The sequence below is a fragment of the Micropterus dolomieu genome, linkage group LG22 (genome assembly GCF_021292245.1).
Source record: "Micropterus dolomieu isolate WLL.071019.BEF.003 ecotype Adirondacks linkage group LG22, ASM2129224v1, whole genome shotgun sequence".
NCBI lineage: Eukaryota > Metazoa > Chordata > Actinopteri > Centrarchiformes > Centrarchidae > Micropterus > Micropterus dolomieu.
Genome location: NC_060171.1, coordinates 23,831,553 through 23,851,701, shown reverse-complemented (window position 1 = coordinate 23,851,701; position 20,149 = coordinate 23,831,553). Strand labels below are relative to the sequence as shown.

Genomic DNA, 20,149 nt, shown 5'->3' with positions numbered 1-20,149 from the left:
AAGGAGAGAGTGTTTGCTGTGTGTACAGATTGTTATTCTAACCACCCACTCTAACTACCATCCTCAGACCCCCAACTCTCCTTTGTACACACCATGCCGTTCCCCGCCTCAATTATTTTACCCATAACAGGTCTGCTGCTGCGTGTGACATGAGACATGAACTTTATTTTCAAGAAAAAGTTTATGATTTACTCACAGAACTTCACTGGAAGCCGCACATGTGGGGAAATATTTAATAAAGACGTTCATGTTTTATGATGATTAGCATAGCATGCAAGTAGATGATCCTTCAAGGCTAAATGTATTGAAGTAGTCAAAGGCAGCTGAAATACTGCAAACTCTCACTCAGTGAGTCATTCAAAGCATGCAAATACTCAAAATGCTTGTACCACACACACAGTCTCATTGCCTCTGGTCCACCAGATGACAACAGGCACTTTTCTCCCCATGGTCCATAACGTGTATGTGTGTGCCTTTAAACCATCCTTCTACTGGTTCCTTTACGGATGGGAGGAGAGGGCGATGACACAGACGGTGATGAAAGAAGAGGAGGGGTCCTGCCATAACTCCCCAACATCATCCAGCAGTCTGCTCCAATATGACACCGTGGGACCTTTCAGCGCCAAAACGAGAGTGGAGCTGCACCCACAGTGATAAGTGCATAATAGACACAAGCAGTTTGATGTGCATCCAGATTCATCTACAGTCTTGTGAGATTTTGATCAAAACAGGGAGTGGTGGAGAAGAGTTGTTGATGGCCTGGCCTCCCTGTGAAGCAGATAGGCCCAGAACAAATAAATCCTAATATAATCCTAGTTGTGGTTACACACAGCATGAAGAGACTTTTGATCTACCCCTGAAATAAAACACTACTGTACATCTGCCTCAGCGAATGATCAAACCCCTTGATGTTGACCGAATGCCAAAAATATCATGCTGACTACAAAATTGCCTCGTCAGTTTTTGGATCTTATGTTATCCATAGTGGAAGAAGCAGACAGGACAGTATGTAGATGAACAACTTCTCGTGACATGAAACACCTACTTAAATGTAGTGAATATGTCTTCTTAGCCTAGATACCTTTTGCGGCTAGAGAGACCCTTGCTAACTCAGAGCTGTTAAAACAAACAGGGAGGTCCCTAAGCACAGCGCTTTGGACAAAGGTTAAAGCAATATCCCCCAGCACTATTCATTTCAGAGAATCCATCCCACTCACTGGCTTTGATCCTCTCTCTCACTCTCTGCCCCTCTTTCTCTTTTGCTTACCCTGAGCTGGTGAGGAGGTGGTTGTGTGTGTGTTTCTATGAGTGTGCTATGAGAAGCAGAGTTCATCGTGAATCCTCGAAAACATCATCTCACCGACTGCAGCCATTGGTGCTCGTATGGCAACACGGGATCTTTCAGTACTGAGAAAAGCCCGGAGCTAAACCAGCAAAGATAAGTGCAAAATAGGCGTCAGCAGTTTGATCTTCACCCAGATTCGAGGGTGTACGTGTACACGTGTGTGCATGTGTGTGCGTGTGTGTGTGTGTGTGTGTGTGTGTGTGTGTGTGTGTGTAAAGTTCAGCTGCTAAAGGCCCCAGAGGAAAGCCTATCCCTCAGGCTGTTTACCTCCACCAGAGCTGTTTACTTGACCCCTGATGATTTAGATGCATAACCAAATAAAAACAGCCAGGGAAGTTCAAACAGCTAGTGACGCATAAAGGGTGTACATGAGGTGGGACAGCACTGTGTTCGATGATGGCTCACAGCTGGACCTCCCGCGTCACCTACAGCATTAGAGATGAGCTAAGTAGACCAGCTACTCAAAATCCTATATCAAGCCCCCTTTTCAAACACTTAAGAACTACTTCAGCCCTTTAATCGTCATAACACATAATTCTTAACGTGTTCCATGGAAGTCTATGGGTGCCAGCCAAACAGTTAATTTCATTGAAGTCCAGCGTTCATGGGAGTGGACTATGATTCATAAATTTGCAAAGAGGAGTCTTTTGTAAACTAGCGCAATCTTCCCATATGTGTGTACATAGAATCATGTATAAAACCCCTAGGGTGGATTTCATCATATTTCACCATTGTGAACATTTGGCCATTTGTACAATGTTGTTTATGTTTTGACAGGAGGAGCATTGTTGCGTGGCAACGGATCCATTTACATAATTCCTCGATGTTGTAAGCACTTACATAATGCCTCCATTCATTTGGATTGAACCTCAGCTCCCTTCAAGGCCCCTGGACCTGCAGACTTAATTTTGAGAAAATGGATGTAGAGAACAGAAAAATTAAGAAAAGATGTTTATGTTTTCAAATGCTAAACATTAAATAAAGGAGTCTATTTGTGTAATCAAAATATCTCTCAAACTCCAAGAGACAGTACATTAAATCAAATTAATTGAAAATTGAAAATAAGCACATTGTCCTATATGTGTGCACAACTTCAGACACAGAGCTTGTTATGGCTCATGCAACGTACTGTGGACTCATGTTGCTGAACATATGCCAGCACGTAATTTAGTTGTGGTGACTACTGCAGCAAGGGAAATATCTGAGAGGGTATAGTTTAGATCATGTTCTCACATAGGATGATGTCATCCCTTTCAAACTAGCAGGCTTCACTTTGTTAAGGTCACTTATACATTTGACCACACACTCACACATACCAAGTCATATTGGAGCACCAATCCTTTTTGAGTGCATGCACAGATTTACACGCATGTAAATACAAAAACACACACAGAAGTAGACGTCTTAAAAGGTTATTTCAGTATTTTTTAACGTAGGGACTATTTTCACGCATTTTGGGGTCAAAATGAGTGGTAGGTACAAAAAGTTTTGGAATCCGTGCAGTAGATTGCTTCAGCTGGGAGCTGCAAACTGGCTGCTGTGGCTGCAATGTATACCTTCGGGGCAATTGTGCCCATCAAAATTATGTCCACAAAAAATGCTTAATTTCTGCCACTGACAGGCTCAGACTGTAATACAAGGTGTCTCACAACATCATGGAAAGGATCCCTCTGAGTAACACCCGGTAACACCCCTTGTTTTTTAACAAGAAACAGAAGCTTCACTCAAGGACAAATCTCACTCTGAAATGTTGTGAGCGGCGATTTTTTGCAGGACGATGCCAGTCGAAACGTCACAGTTGGAGAGAGCAGTTTGTTGTGTACATAGAAGAACTGCTAACAAGACTGCATTTCCTAACATTACTCCAACACAACCTACCTGCTAATCATTTCGACCCCAAAATATAAGAAAATAGGGCACAAATTTAAAAATACCGAAATAATTCTTCCAGATTTATAGTTGTCTCTGTTAAGATGAAAATGACACTTGGTATGATTTGATTTATAGTCTGGATTACGTTAAGTGCTGTAGCACCAAAACAACACTAGGTGGATGCATTGTACATTACCAGAATCAGAAATCAGAAATACTTTTTTGATCTCCAAGAGGAAATTTTTTTCGTTACATTTACTCACATTACAAGGCATTAAAAATGGAATACAAATAAAAATATATAAAATAAAATAGAAGTGTGTAGAATTATGTACAGTATACTACAGTATGTGACACACAGTATGATGAATAAACATTAGTAATGATGATGATGATGATGATGGTGGTGTGGATGACAGATTTTAAGTGTTGGCTGTACTTTACAGTACCTTTTCCATCTGGATTCCACCACAACGAGTCATATGAAATATGTGTTTATTAGTCAGTATTGTTTACATAGCTGTTTTGTTTTTTGTTTACCTGCACGCAGACCCCTTGATTGAGGCTGTCTTGAGTGGAAGTTGCCGTTTTCTGCAGCAAACTGAAATGGAGTGGAAACCACCCGAACTGTGGCCTATGAAAGAGAGCAGCAATGGGAACAGTGGGTTTGGAAATTCCACTGAATCACAACATTTAAATTTGTCCAGCCACTGAAAAAAAGACAATTACTGAGCTATGAATTGAAGTAATCGTGTTTAAATGTTTTCCTTCACTTTGTGATAGAGAGCAATGATTAAGGTGAGGGCAAGTGTGGCACTGGAAATGTCATCACTGTAGATCATGTGTGAAGCAAAGGATTAGTGAGCTCTTGTTCAGCTTATTCACAATACACAATCTGTGCTGACACTAGAAACATCTTGCCGGAACTTTATTGTCTCCACATATCTTCATAGCTCCTGCAGAAAAAAAACAAGGGGAAGAGGAAGTAGGAGACGGCAAACACGTTGGTTACAGATGCATTTATCAGCCCAAGGTAACTCTACTTCACTCTGATAGTAACCGACCATCAGGACTAAAGCACCATCAAAAATGATCATCCAACCGTAGCAGAAGGGCTAAATTTGGACATGCGTGCGGTAGACACTGACACAGTGAGAACTATCTTCACACATCTGGCAGAGAAGGCGCGCAGTGAACTTCATGAATACGAATCCTCTTAATCCTGTTACAGACCTCATGGTAGGTGATGAAAATGATGTGAAATTTTATATATAGTCAATGCTCGGCTGTTTCTAATGTGGTGATTGATATACAAAGAGGGAAGAGTCGCTAAAATGGTTTTGAGCAGTAAGTGTGTTGAGCTCTATTTCATGACTGAAGCTGTGACCTTACAGCTGACTCCTGTGTAAAGATCTGACATCATCTCACCGAGGCTTTTCCATCTCACAATCTGAGCACTGTTTTATTTGGAGAATGTGATAGTCTCACACTATTTTACTTCTACACACTCACTCTTTTATACCATAATGTGTAATCACACAAACACATGCACACTCACGCACGCACTCACACATAGTAAGTGTTCTCAGACAGGGCGAGTGAGTGATATTCCTGGTGTGGTTAAAGGGTGGAGTGGGAAACAGTGGACCAAACCTGGTTTAAAGTTAGAATCATGTTGCCATATGAAAATGATCTCATTTCTAAATTGAGGGAAACCCTGATGGATACTTTGGAACACAATATAGTGGCAGGGCACCCCAACGTCTCTGTCATGCATGATAATAATCTTATAACACTGAATGATATGATTTTACAAAGACTTGGCAAAGAGGGATGCCACATGATGTCAGCTTATGACTCCATGGCTCCTTTTTTGGTGCCAGTGAGTCCACTAATCACATGACATTGATGGATGTAAACAAGGATTTCGTTGCAAGGCTCCTATCAGAACACATAATGTGTGTCTCACTCTATGTACAGTATAGTATAGAAGTCTCATGGCTGTTTTTACTCAAACTATATGATGAAGGAAGGAACATCTTTGTAATGGCTGTCATGGAATAAACCAAGAGTAATCAAGCAGATTACTTGGCTCTATATTGTCTTGGTCTTGCCAGCAGTGTGGCTTTTGTGCTGGTAAATATTTGCTGTGAGTTGAGTAGCATGGCATCGGCACATCACAGGGACATTTTGTGTTTCCCAAACATTAGGCCAGTGATGTCAGTGATGTTTAACAAGCCCACCCAGTCCAGCATCACCCCATAAACAACCCTGATATACCCTTAGTCCCCTGCCCAACTGCTTTGGAGCACAAGAGAACCCAACACCTACTTTACCTAGCCGTCCACCATGTTATTTTAAGATAACAAAAACAGACACTCTGCTCAACCTTTCGTAACCTCAGTCTGACGTTCCCACCTTCACCAGGTTGCAGGTGAGGGTCTGTTCAGTGTTGGCCTACTAAAGGACATGGCTCAGCTGCTGAGATGTGGGGAAACCCTGTTTGATAATTACAAAAGAAGAAAAACTACTGACTGGAAAACCCATAACATCACCACTCCAAAAGTGAGAAAAAGAAAAAGTAGACACACCTTTAAGAAGGAGCTGAGGAGAGGCTATGGGAGGAAGAGGAGGAGGATGGAAAGGTGACAGTAAAAAGTCATAATTTGTGACTGATTAGCAAAGGTTTCCAATTAGAACAGCAGAGGACAGGAAAACCATAAGGGAGGGAGGGACAGGGTCGGTGGAGTTCATTTCCATCCGGAAAGCCTCAAACACACACACACACACACACACACACACACACACACACACACACACAAATGAGAACTCGCATGGAGCAGAGTTTTCCAGCAGGAGCCCAATTTGTGTTTGGGCTCACTTACACTATTATATTGGTCCAGTATGATCTCAGCTCAGACTGAGGCTAAATGTCTGTGTCTGTCTGTTTGTAGGTGGGATTTTGTGTTTGTGCGTGTCTGTACGTGTGTGTGAGTGAACGTGCCTGTATCTGTGTGCATGTATGCATACATGCATGCAAAATGTGCATATGTGATATCCACATTTGCATATGCTGCAGCAAAGGGCATGCGTGTGTGTGTGTGTGTGTGTGTGTGTGTGTGTGTGTGTGTGTGTGTGTGTGTGTGTGTGTGTGAGTGCATGGGGCTGCCAGTGTGTCTGACAGGAGAGCAGAGGTCATGTTAAGGTTGGGATGAAGTCACAATGTAATTATGCTTCAATGAACCAAAGGGGAAGTAATAAAGACCAGCTGCATGTTGTGTGACTCTTACAGTTCCACTTAAAGCAAGCTGCACATTCTCTCTGCTCTCCCGCGCTGTGCTTAGAAGGAGAATACGCGGTATGTTAATGCTCCTGCCTCGAAAAAGGGATCCAAGGAGAGTTTAGAAAAATACACACATGCATGCACACACACAAACACACACGCAGACATTATTAAAAAGCACAGCGTCAGCAGCAAATAAAGAGATAATAAAAACGGGCAAAATATTTCCTCTCACATTCTAATGGGGTGGTGTTGCCAAGGTGACCTGGCGTGCAGCCAGGGACAGAGATGGTCACTGAGTGCATATATGGGAGGAAAAGGGGGTAGAAAGGGAGGGCGACACACCAGGTGGTTTCACTCGGGTGATCCAGTCTCGACTGCCTGTGTCAAAAAAGGAAGGGAAGGGAAAGAAAAAACATCAACTGGCCCGTCAAAAACAAGAGGGAAAAAAGGGAGAAGTTTATCTTCCCCTGAATGAGCCTCCCTCTTTTCTCTCTCCTGCCTGTGATTTTTCCCTCTCTTTTCTCTCCCTCTCTGTTGTACTTACCGGTATATCCTAAATCTTTGTCATTCTCGTTCCTTTCTTTTTTTTTCTCTCTCGCATCATCCTCTCCCAATCTGTCTCATTCAGACATGTTTTCCAGGGCCTGCCATCCATAGATACCGTATCCACCAACAGTAGCCCGCCAGTGACTAGCTGAGAGCCCCTGGTGAAGGTGGAGAGCTGTGGGAGGGCCTTCGGGGAAGGCCTGCAGGGTACGGGGTGATACGGGTGAGTTGGAGAGGAGGTCATGAGCTCCTACCTGATAACCACAGAATCTCGATCTGGAGAAGCATGGAAAGAGAAATACACAATCCCATGCCCAGTTTAACAATAGAGACAGCACCAGGAGTAGTCGAATTTAAAGTATAAGGATGACAATAATAATAAAAAAGAGTCAGTTTTATATAGCAAGTTTCTTCTTACTCATAGACACTTTAAATACATTTATAAAAGAGAATAATTATTATTAAGTATTTTTGCCAATAAATTGTTACAAGTTATTTGTTGTTTTAACTTTGATTGTCATGATATAAATTTACATGACAATAGTTCAACAAAAGCCATGAATTTCTCTTATTATTAAACATGATCTAAACTCCATAAAGAGAGAAACTGTGGCTTCTCCCGCGTTCATACACATTCTTACATTGTTGTGTAAAATCTTATCGTAATGCGTGGCTTATGAGGTCCCATGAAAGTATTTATGAGTTATTGGGAACTTGTATGAGGGAGAATACGCGGTACAGCTTGGTTCTTACAGCTCAGCTTGCTGGGGGAACAAAAACGCATGGATTCCTGCAGGAAAAACAAGCAGGACTTTATCAGGGAAAGTACAAGTCACTGGGTCCTGATGTGGCAACTGGAGGCTGCTGTCAGAAGTGAGCTATGTTAACAGATACTCAGCAGTCACCAGTCATCCCCAAAACATGTGGTTCCTGTAAAAACAACCCCCCTCCATCCCGCCACACACAATGAACCCTTGGCACAAACCAGTCACTCTGCCCAGTCGACAGGGAGTATGAGATGTGTTTTTTCCTGAGGGTGTCCCCCATGGGTATGATGTATGCATGAGTGAGGGGGAGTGTTTGAGTGTGTGCACAAGCAAGACAGGGGCTGTTCATTATTTTGGTGTCAAGGTCCACACCACAGAACTGCAACTGGTATTGATTTAGATGAGACTTAGTCTGTGAGTGGTGCTGTTTCTTGGACAAGGTTTTGTGCCAGTCTTGTCCAACTTAACTTTTTTTATTGCGCAACACAGCATATTTTTTCATGCAAACGGTTAGAAGAGTCTTTGAGGAAATACATTCAGTACAACAATATGTTTTGTTGTTTTACAAGGACTGCCTGGTATTTCTTTTTCAGAAAGCAGGATGCTTAGTTATGTGACTAGAATGTAATGGTAATATATAATAGGCACAAACTGGGGTTAACAAGCAACCACACACAGGGCTGAAGGGTTTTAGAAATCCCATGGTCCAAACACTGAGCTTGCTAGGGGTGTTCATGGACATGCCTCCTCCTTCCTTGTATATGTTTGTGTTTGAGTTTTCATCATTTTGGATTCACAGAAATGTGTCTCAAACATTACAGAAATGTAAGCAAAATATGTGTTATACAGTAATATATTTATACAATAAAACTATATTATTACAAAGTGGCAACCTTTCAGTTTCCGGACTGAGGCCATACCAGAAATGCCTAAAATTGCAATTCATCGAGTGGCCACTTGAGGTTGGCTCCAAAAGGGAGTCAATCTCCATTGACCCCCATGTTAAAATGCCCAACTTTACAGCACAATTAAACATAGCTAATTTTGCCCTTCATGACAACTGTGAGGGGGTGATTTTTTTTATAACTCACCCATTTAAATTATATTAAGCATTAAAGTTGTGCATGATTAGGGGCGTGGCCGCTTTGATTGACAGGTGGCTGCTGTCTCTGTCATTGCTAGCCGACTGCCATCTGTTAACTCAGCTAAAACAGTCAGTCACGAACCTCTGCAGCTCTACCTGTTCGTGCCTGTTGGACATTTCTTCATGTAGATACCGGATGAATAATTGCATGCTCTGCAAGTTATTGGAGAGAAAGAGAACCTCTACGAAGCCTGTGCTTGAGTTGCTGGGTGAAATTCTCAAATTTTATTTATGTGTTACAATAATTAGAAGGTATGGGTCGATAATGTTAGCTTGTTGGCTTAGCTAACGTTACCTAACAAAGTAATTAGCCAGCTTCAAGTTTTGGTGACAACGCTAAAATAACAGGAGTCTGCTAACTGCAGTTTTTAAAGAACCATGCACACAAGTCAAAGCATATTTGAGAAGTGACAATGCTTTGGAACAAAAGGCATCTGAAGGTAAGTAACGTTAATGGCCCTCCTTGTCAGTAAGTTGACGTTATGCAATGTTAACGGTAAACTTGCCAAAGGCAATGTTAGATTTGAATAGTTAACATTAAAGTTACTGTAATAGAGTCACTGTGTCACTAGAATAAGTGGCTCCACCTGGACTGAGGGATGGTGTTGAGGGTTCAGGGAGAAGCGGCGATGGTTGTGGTTGTCGTGTCGGTAAAGACAGGTAACTTAAATGGGCTGTAACTATGGCCATGTTCCTGAGTTGGGTAATGTTAAAGTAATATTAGTTATGGAGAGAAATTAGCTGTATGACCTGAGTTTGTCTAGACTCTCCAGCTGCATGTATTTTTAACCAGTGAGACTCTGCTTACATTCAAGATGCAAGCCCTCAAACACACACACACACACACACCCTCTTTTTGTTATTGTGTAACAGATTACTTTGTGACAACCCAACAGTGCATTAAAATTCTTGATAAATACGTCAAGTAACTTAGTACCAGTTCAACAGTAAATTTAAAATAAGAGCAGAATAATAAATATATAATAAGATAACTTGACTGAGAGGCTTGTGTATCTGGCGTCCAACATATAATGAAACAGTAAACAGTGTATTGCACATTGCCATAACTGCTGTTACATGCCAGAGAGGTTATCATTCTGAGGCGATCTCAGAGTTCAGTAGGTTTATGGCAGTTGGGAAGAGGCTGTTAGTAACTTTCTACCATTGTTGTGTTTACAGGAGCCAGATGAGCTGATGGCAGCATCATTCCAGATGTGAAGCACCAGCGTCCAGCTCTAAAGAAGTCTCAGCTTACAATGTGGCCCTGCCAGCTCTTGCAGCTTACTGCTTTTCTCAGCTTTTTGTTTTTACTTTTACTCCACAACACGTGGACTTATTTCAAATTATGACAGTGGGTTCCTGTACATAGGTTCTGTCATTATATTTACCATAACAACACATTACTTCAAGTCATACAAAACAACTAATCTTTTATTATTGATGTTTCCATGAATGCAAGATATGATTTTAATTTGTTAGAAATGTATTTTGTATATGTTTAATTTGTATTACAAATAATTTTTGTTTTATAAAGTTGATCAGACTAAATTTACTAAAATAAAATCACCTTCTTCATTCATCAGTTTCTTATGTTAATTGAATATAGTGTGATCTAAACTTAACAATATGTATAGTTAACAGCTGTAAATGAAAATACTAAGACGGTATAGGTTAACATTTTGCATATGTCAGTAAAAAGTAAAAAAGCTGATCTTATTTGTTTTATTTGGACATTTCTTTAAGAGATGAATGTGACATTCACTGAGATGTTACTCTATTGTGAAAACCAAAGAATTATCTGCACACAGAATAGTTTTGAAGCCCTGTAGAGGTGTCATTTATTGCTAACTCTGAGAAGGTCTTGTGTGGCTTACGTTGTATAGATGTGCACCTGTTTACCACATGTGCATTCGATCTCTGAGACCTCAGAGTTTGCATCGTCACAATTAACAATAACAGCTAGTTGGATTCATTATTACTCTATGCAGGTCATTCTTTGTTTTTTATCACTTACCCACAGGTTGGTTAGGATGTCACATTTTTCTGTGTTTAAAGTAGACTTAAAACAGAGCAGCAAACAAGGCCCTCTTCAAAAACTATTCAGGCAGTGGTACTGTGTGTAAGGGCCTGTGTCCACCAAAGCATTTTTTGCGTAGGTGAGCGCGTTAGGGTGCGCTTTGTTAGGGTTAGGGTTGAGACGCTGTGGTTGCTATGACACATAATTTTACGGACAAGGAAATACCTCAGCATTTCGTTCAAGAGCTGAGATGGCTCAGTGTGGTGTTTGTCCCAACCCTCCTGCACTGTGATTGGACAGGTGGGTAAAAAGTGACAGTGACGAGCGCAACGTTTTTGCCAAGTTGAACATTTTTCAACTCTCTGCAACTGGAAAAAAACGCTCAGCTCTCAGTGCAGAAAAGACGCTCAGCGCCCTGTCACGCTGCTGGCGTTTTTACCATGTTGTAAAAATGTGGTGCTCCTATTGCAATGAATGAAAAAAGACGCTGGCCTCAGGACACAGGCCCTAAGACTCCTTATTTATCTTAATGTTTAAGGTAGAAAGTGCAAATACTCCTGCACACACAGAAGTACACTGCATAATTACTTTTCAACATTTCATGTGAACCATTTTTGGAGCATTTTCACTTTTCCACTTCTCCCAGACTTAACTGTCTTAGCAAGAGTTCAGCTTTAATGTTCGATATCTTATCTGTGTTGTAAGATTAACTTGTCCTTTGAATTGACAGACAGAATGTGAAATGTAACATTTCAGTCAGTAGTAAAGACAAAATATATAGAGAATTTATTGCAATGTGAACCATAATTGATATATTTTAAAAATGTGCATAAAAAACAAGAACAACATTTAAAACTAAATGTAAAAGTAAACAGAAGGGGAGAAGGTCTTTCCATGTCAGTCCAAGCCGTCAGATACGACGTCCAGCACACTAAAGAGGCTTCACAGGTCTCTGCAGCTCTCTGGCACCAGGTGGGATATCTGATCCACACTGTGACTATGGAAGGAAAATAAATGAGTAATAAATGTTGCAGGTAGTTAATGTAAAATATAAAGTTAACTATAAAAGATGCCTCAGTTTGGTTGATAGTACTATTTGAGAGAAAATGGAACAAGCAACACCTTGATATATATGACAGTCAATAACAATTGTCCACAATATGTTTTTGTGTTGTCTTTTGAAGACAGACAATGTAATATCAGCTGTCAAATGTCCAGTAGCAATAAATAAACCATAACAATAAATGCTGATTCATGGTAATGTTAACGTTACTCTGGCAAACTCCCACATTTATATAATCAAAAACACTGAAGCAATTTAAACCTTTTTTAGTATAACCTTAATAACAGAGACATAGTTACTTGTTGTATAGTTTTTTTTATCATAAGAGTCCAAAATGGTTACAAAACCACTATTTATCAAATGTGCTTTGCACATTATTTAGTGTAGTATGAAAAACAACTTTCACAAACATAAAAGATTGCATAAGCTAGATAATCCATCAAAGCTAAATAAATTCTTTGTATGATTTAGTCAAGTTTGTGCATCATCATCTTTTCATTGTCAGTGTTTTTAGTGTAGAATTATCCTTTTTAATCTATATTTTAATTTAATCACTTACTGGACAAACTGCGAAATGACAAGGGGAAATGTAATCTAGATGAATGCAGGAGTAATGGATATGTATTGGTATTCTCCGTTGCAGAGATATGGAGGATTGGGCGTGACTGTAGTCCTGAATGCATTTTGAAGGTCATTCCAAATATTAGGAATTCAGGAAGGAGAATCTGTCAAGGCTGGGGAAGGTGACTAGGTCGCTGCAAGGAAGTGGAAGCTGAATGTTCAATAGTAGCAACATGAACTCAGCAACTCTTATGTCCGTGATTTGCCATTCAACCTATGACACTGCACTGATCAGGTATTATAGTGACATGCCAGAAAGTCACAAAAATAAATTTCATGCTTAGTCTTGGCAATTTTCCATTTCACTGCTTTCACTTCTCAAAGTATGTGACAACCTAGAACCACGAATTAGTAAACACATCCCTTTGGAAAACACCCCTCCTCACAATAGCTCTTTATTAGGAAAAAAAACAATCTGGCAACGCCAAACAACAGATTGGAGCAAAAAAGCACACGGCTCCTGAAAAACACAAAAGCCAAAAAAACCCAGTACTGGACAAAAACACTTCCTGTCTCATGTTTAAACTTCACCGACCTAGCAGTTGATAAAAATACATCCCGAATAACATGCAGGTTGGTGTCAGGGTTGGCATCCTGAAGAGCATTCCCAGGGAGGGAAAGGGGGTGAGCGGACGCAGCTGGGTCCAAGGTGGGCCCCTAACCCCTGGGCCACCGTGTACCAAAGAGTTGTCTGCAATTCGGAAATCCTCTTTAATAGCCACGGGAAATCAGACCGTCTGAGAAAAAAAGAGTATAGCCCAAGCCTGCATGCAAGAAGAGGTCTTTCAGCCTGTCAATGGCACTGCGGGAAAAAGCATAGGCTCCTCATTCATTTCAATGAGTCCAGTGTATTAGAGGAGCTGAGGTGCCGCTGCAGAGGACCCCAAAGAAAAACATTGCATTGAGACCGAGGACAAAATAATTGGTGCTGTGACAACTTTGTAGAGTTGTTCAATCTTTACACATTAACAATTGTGTAGTGTCATCTAGAAGGCTTTAGCTCCAGCGCTTGAAGTGGAACAAAATATCTGCCAGTACTCCCCTTATTAACATATTGGCCTGTGTATCGTCCAGTATCAGCAAATCCATAAGTATTACATTCGGAATCCAAAGTGAATAAAATATACTAGGAGATATTGCTGATGTTCACAACATACATTTATTTAACCAAGGGGACAACCATTTCAAATATTAGAGTAAAAATGTTATCTACAGCCTCTACAGAACAGAATGAGGTACAAACAAACAATATGTATTGAATAGGATAAGGGAATATTACCAATATTAGTGCTTGTACTGGCTGATGATCCAGCATGTCCTCTACTGTCAAACTTAAGGATAACACCTTTAAATTACAAATCACAAAACTATTATTTATTGTATCAGTACCAGATTTCCTTTTAAATATTTTAAAATATAGGCTACATATTATTTAAATTAATTAATAATATATTTGGCTGGGCTGAATACTTGATGGTTATTATTTACTGAATAGTCAAGGTCAGTCCATTGCTTTTCATCTTGAATTAGTCCAGCATTGTAACCTTGACTTGACCTTGAGAGACTAGATAATCATTGTCTTGTTTTAAAATTATGGGTTCCTATGAGGAGTGTCATCATGCCCAAAGATTGTTTGGACTGGTTCGCACAGAGGTTGCTGCTGGAAAGGGCCAGTTCTGTTGGCATTTATCAAACATAATGAACAGTTGTATTTCTCTCTCGCTTTTGTCAGGCACAAAGCCACAGAACAACAAGATAGACAGACCAACATATGTGCTGCCCAGCTAGGTTAGCAAGACAGACAGACTAGAGGCCACTTTTATTTTCATAGGATGGTGAAGTCATGACCCGTCCTAATCTGCCGCTGATTGGCTAGTACTTTTTGCCTTCATTGGTTGGGTTTAGGTAAGAGGATTGAGATGATCAGGTAGAGAAGCCAATCAGAGGTAGAGTACGGTGGGTCATGCCTCTGCCCTCCTAAGGAGAAAGAAATTGTGCAGAGTAGAGAGAGATGCACTGCAAGCCCTATGCAATATGCTAGTGAGCATTTATGGCCCCCAGTTCTGCCAGCCGCCGACAGAGAACAGACAGGCAGACAGGCAAGAACAGGAACAGATGAGTGTCATGTGGTGCTCCACTGGGTAATGTAGTTTATTTAGGGCCATTATGAATAGCCCACTGAACCTGATATGGAGAGGGAAGAGAGTTCCAGTAGCTTGTGAGAAGTGCTGGTGCGCAAGAAAAAGTCCTGGTACACCAAAGAGTAAACTGTAGTAGTGCCAGGACTGCGTATCAGTGAATACTGGCCCACTTCAAGCTCTGCTTTTAGCTGTTGCATATTTTATATACTTTACCTGTACCCTGTAGCAACATTGTTGTTCTAGAAGCACCCTAAAGGCCAGTTTACAGTATGCTCTCTGAAAGCAAACCTTCCAAAAACTGACAATCACACAGTCATGCACACAATCTGCAGCAACTGGCCCGACTAGCATATAGGTGTGATATGTCCTACTTCTTCCACTATCTCAGTTGCTGAACTACCCCAACTGCCTCTGTGTTGGTAAGGATGGAGAGGAGGTCCAATTTCACAGAAGACAACAAATCAAGTTCAGATATGCGCCCACAGACAGACACTCAGGATCCACTCAAGGTTTTGAAATCAAAATAGCAGACTTTGAAATTTGCTGAACTTGGCATTTTAAATTTGGTGGGCAGTGAACTGTCCAAGTGCGCCTTTAAGAAACCACAGACATACAAAGACAGACCAAAAGTGAAGCTACAAATCCTTATGGAACTTTTACCCAGCTGCTGGGATGCAGTATTAAATACACTATCCATTTGCTCTATATCAGACATAGTCACTCTCATATACAAACATATCAAAACATAAACAAAGGCTAATAATCCAGCTCCTCTTCTACCCAATGGGTAACATCAATCAAGAATACCCTGTATGTAAAACATGGGAAAATCAGGGCCAAAAAACAAATGGAGCATGTGCAAAATGTTTTCATCAACCTCTCAATTCGGTGCAACATTGCAGCTGAAATGCATTCATTGCATACATTAAAAATGCTCTATGTATAAACTTGTTAATATTTTACTTGACAAATGGAAGCCCACTGAGTGGTAGTCCACATTACAGTCGAGTTAAGATGAGGACACGTAGTGACTGAGGCCTAAAACACCGCAACCCCAGAGAGTCCCCCAACTCCACTATAAACCCTGTCAAAGATCTGTTTGAGGAGTTATGTGTGTGTGTATATGTGTGTATCCCACCCCACATTTTGGAAAGTTCTGCCAAACACAGATCCATGTAAGGTCATTAGCCCACCTCGGACGTATCTGCTTTGTATCTTAATGGCAACTTCCCAAACACTCAGCTCTTCTCTGACAGCGCTTCCCACAACTCACACAGACATACTCTGTCTCATGTGGACACACACACACACACACACACACACACACACACACACACATACAAACTGATTACAACCTGGCTGCCATAGAGTAGGAGGCCTGGAGGAGCCCAGACATCAGTCTATAAATAGCGGTTGGTCTGATTGTGTGGTGCCCACAGTGAGAAGTTATTTAAACTGACTTTATCTAGTTGTTGTCATTATTTCCTTCCAGTATTCCCTTTATAGCAGCATTATTTTTGTATCAATATGTAATCAAGTGACACCCAACAGGTGTCAGCAAACCCTCCTCCCAACATTTGATGGACACAGGTCTTGATGTGGGTCTGATGCCTCTTGACTTACATAATGAATGGGTTCCTCAATAAGAGTTTCCACCCAAGAACCTTATGTGAGGAGCGCAAAAACAACATATATTTTACCATTGCTTACTACAAAAATCAGGGAATTGGTTAACTCCCTGAAGAGCGTGCGCATGAACAAAAGGCGGGACGTGAAACCTAACTTTATTTTGGATCATATAATAGATTTGTGTGTAATGCTATAATGTGGAAGGGATTTTTTGTGGAACCAACACTGCAGATGAGGCATGGTGACAATCAGAGCATGTTAACATGTGATAGCTGTCTCATATGAATGGGTCCAATGCAGAATGAACACTGGATTAGCAAACCCGCTACCCAGCCCTTTCAACAAACACGCTCTGAAAATTTAACAATAAAAAAAATTTACAATACTTTTTCTACTGGTTCTATAAATCAAAGCATCAGAATCCTTAAACATGTGGTGACTGATTTTTCCCATGGGGCCTTCAGTAGCTGTACGCCATCACTGCTGAGACTGTTCAGTACTACAAACCTGTATACTCAACTTTGCTGCTGCCAGATCTTGTACATACTCGCTGCCCTCTGTACTTCCTGTACACGTCTAACTTCCGCCCATACGCTGAAGAGACGCCGGGGCTTGCCAGAGACATTCATGTAGTGTTACCAGAGTCGCAAGTCACAAGAGTCACATCTAATTGTCAAGCAAATTTTAAGCAAAAAAAAGAAAATGTGATTTAGGCGCATTTCCATCCACTGGTTTTGAGCAAATAAAGTAGGCTACGTAAAGCGTAGTTTCATCAGAAGTTGACATTAGGCATGGCTGTAATAAACAAGAAGTAGAGGTTGCAAACTGGAAATAAAACCAGTGGCATAGACCTGGGGACCCAGGTCCATGCCACTGGTTTTAAAACCAGTCGCATGGACCTGGGTCCCCAGGTCTATGCCACTGGTTTTATTTCCATGGATCTGTGAAGAATGGAGAGAGATCTTCAGAAGTGTTTTTGCAACTGGGCAAGTTGCCATTGTTCTTTCCTGTCAGCTAGTATTGGACAAAGAAACAGCTGTCATGTGTGTTAAATGGTTGCTATGTCAAAAACCACCTCAAGCAAGTGTAAAAACTTTTGTGAAACATATTTCGAATTTTGCTGTTTCAGAAACACAACTACAGACTCAGGGCCTATGGATGCTATTCCTTGCTGCCTACAGACTTTGTTGAGACACACTGCTGCAGTTTGATACTTTTATACTTTATTTACCTGGAAATAATATTTTTATTAAACACATATAGCATCAGTGCACAGTAAGTAAAACTCTTATTGATGTTATGATAGAGAATAATGTAGCATATAGCTTGACTTGCACTCAATACCTGCATATCATGCCAGTGTGCCCTGCACTCTTGTGGCCTAAAGCAACATAACACTCGAACCTACTGGCACTTCTCTAGTGGCCAAAAATTAGTCACTGCAGTTAAATGGGGAACTTATTGGCACTGGACAGCGGAATTGACCGTCCTTGCCTTTGATGCCTTCTCAACTTGCCTTTTCGGTCTTCAGATCTATTTTTCAGGTATACACAACCTATGGGACTATATTAGCAGTGTGATACTAGACTGACCAATCCTCTCACCCGCCACCAAATAGCCACGAATAGTCAGAGGAGTCCAGTAAAACAAAAAGAAACAGGACAAGTGTTTGGACAGTCTTTGTGTGTGACTTAAGATCTGTGTGTCCTTACAGTAACAAGGTCCTGTAACACAGCTCCCTCTCATTCACTATTGTACTGCTCTTCCTGTAATGTAGAACGAGCAGGCCACTATCGATAAGACAATCTGCTCTGAATAACAGAGATAGACTGTGATGAGGTCACTTTCTGAGGAGGCTGTGGGAAGCTTGTGTTCTTCTTTGGAATTAGACTATCGAGAAAGGAGCTTGCTGTTCCAAAATTCCTCAATGTTCACAAATTCTGCCCAACATGGAGTTCTTTCGTTCACATCAAAAGATGGAAACCATCTCGCTGATGTAGCTCAGACCAGATAACATCATGCAAGTACTGAATCATCGCTGCATGGAGGGGCTGTTTTTGCTTCAAAAGTGATTAGGGTCTGAACCATACAAGGTTCCTCAGTGGGATATTATCCTTGATATAGAAAATCAACCCGTTAATCCACAAGTCTTAACAACATACCTATGCAATGAAACCAAATGGCAAAGTTGTTTTCGAGTGTTGCTGCTTTAGAGCGCAGTTCTGCACTCATCACCTGCAGTGAATTTATTAGACCCCTCCATGGATGAGGTCAGTGTGTTTAAGGCAAGGGATATGCTGGGTATTTTAGTAACTGAAATACACACACAGACACACAGTCACGCACACATGCATTTCCACACAGGCTTCCACAGGCGTACACAGCATGTACACACAGAAAACATGCACACAAACAACTCTCACTCATGTTTTCACACACACGCTATCTCTCTCTCTCTCTCTCACACACACACACACACATGCACGCGCGTGCACACACACACACACACACACACACACACACAGTATGACTCAGGCCAGCAGAATGTGTTTGCTGCCTGCTCAGCTCTCATCTGGAAGCTCCAGACGTGAGATAACGTGGATCTAACGCTGACTGTCTGTCCGACCAAAGGAAAACGACCTCCTGGGCTGAGTCCTGTTACTTACTCCATGGCACACACACATTTTCTTACACATGACTGACACAAACACAGCAGTACAAAAACAACCCCCAGCCAGCTCCATGGCAAAGTCCATCTAATACCAAATAATCACATGAGGTGTTGTGCAAGTGATATGTTGCATATGGTTGAGAGGAAATTTACACACCCTACACATTCATTTACTTAGCTGTTTATCTTTGATTAATCAGGGCATTACATCCTGTCACCCATCTACAAAACAAGTCATATATCTGCAGGCTAATGGTCCGGCACAGTATTGTGTAATGTTTAATGTTTGCTCAAATGGATTTATATATGTATAGATGTAGGATTTTAAAATGGGAAAGGATTATGAAAGTGGATCCCATGAAGAGCAATGGAATCTTGGACTATGTGGAGGACTTGTTATACCAAGGCTAAGCCCCTCTTTCATATACATGACATTAAACAAAAAGTTATGTCTATAGTAAGAGCAGTAGAGGACTTCAATTTTAAAATGCTTTGCTGTTCAATGACATGCCATAGTACAGCGGCGCTGCTAAGATTTCAGAAATGGATTTTATCTTTGTGTCTCAACCGCAATGCACACACACACACACACACACACACACACACACACACACACACACACACACATAACGACACAGCAAGTACTTTTGGTGGCAATGCATTGCAAGTTATAGCTACAGTACAGTATATACTGTTAGACTACACACAAGCACCTGTGTTCCTAAATCACACACATACTGTATAAACCTTATGTATGCAAGTATCCCATTACAGATATATCCATGTTATTTTACCCCTTTGCCATTTTCCTCCCTGGCCAAACGCAACACAGTTTGGAAACTCAACATGGATCGGTTCCCATCATTGCCAAAGTTGCCATTTTCATAGCATTGGATTTTTCCAGAGTGGAGAACTTCTGTTTGTTTTTACTGCTACTGTCAAACATTCAGGCTGCCCTGCAACCTGATTCATGCTACCAAACCTGACAGAGCTCCTTTGTATCATAAAACTGGCACACAAACTGTACATAGTACATATTTTACACAC

At 41.0% G+C, this 20,149-nt stretch overlaps 1 long non-coding RNA gene across 1 annotated transcript; it reads right to left on the bottom strand.

Annotated features, from left to right (window-relative positions):
- Nucleotides 1-219: 219 nt before the first annotated feature.
- On the bottom strand, nt 220-7,293 carry LOC123962086. Its single transcript, XR_006822846.1, has 5 exons — nt 7,048-7,293; nt 6,736-6,881; nt 3,758-3,851; nt 2,186-2,246; nt 220-768 (listed from the first exon to the last, which is right to left on the bottom strand). It is a non-coding gene; the product is annotated as an uncharacterized LOC123962086 (long non-coding RNA).
- Nucleotides 7,294-20,149: the final 12,856 nt, after the last annotated feature.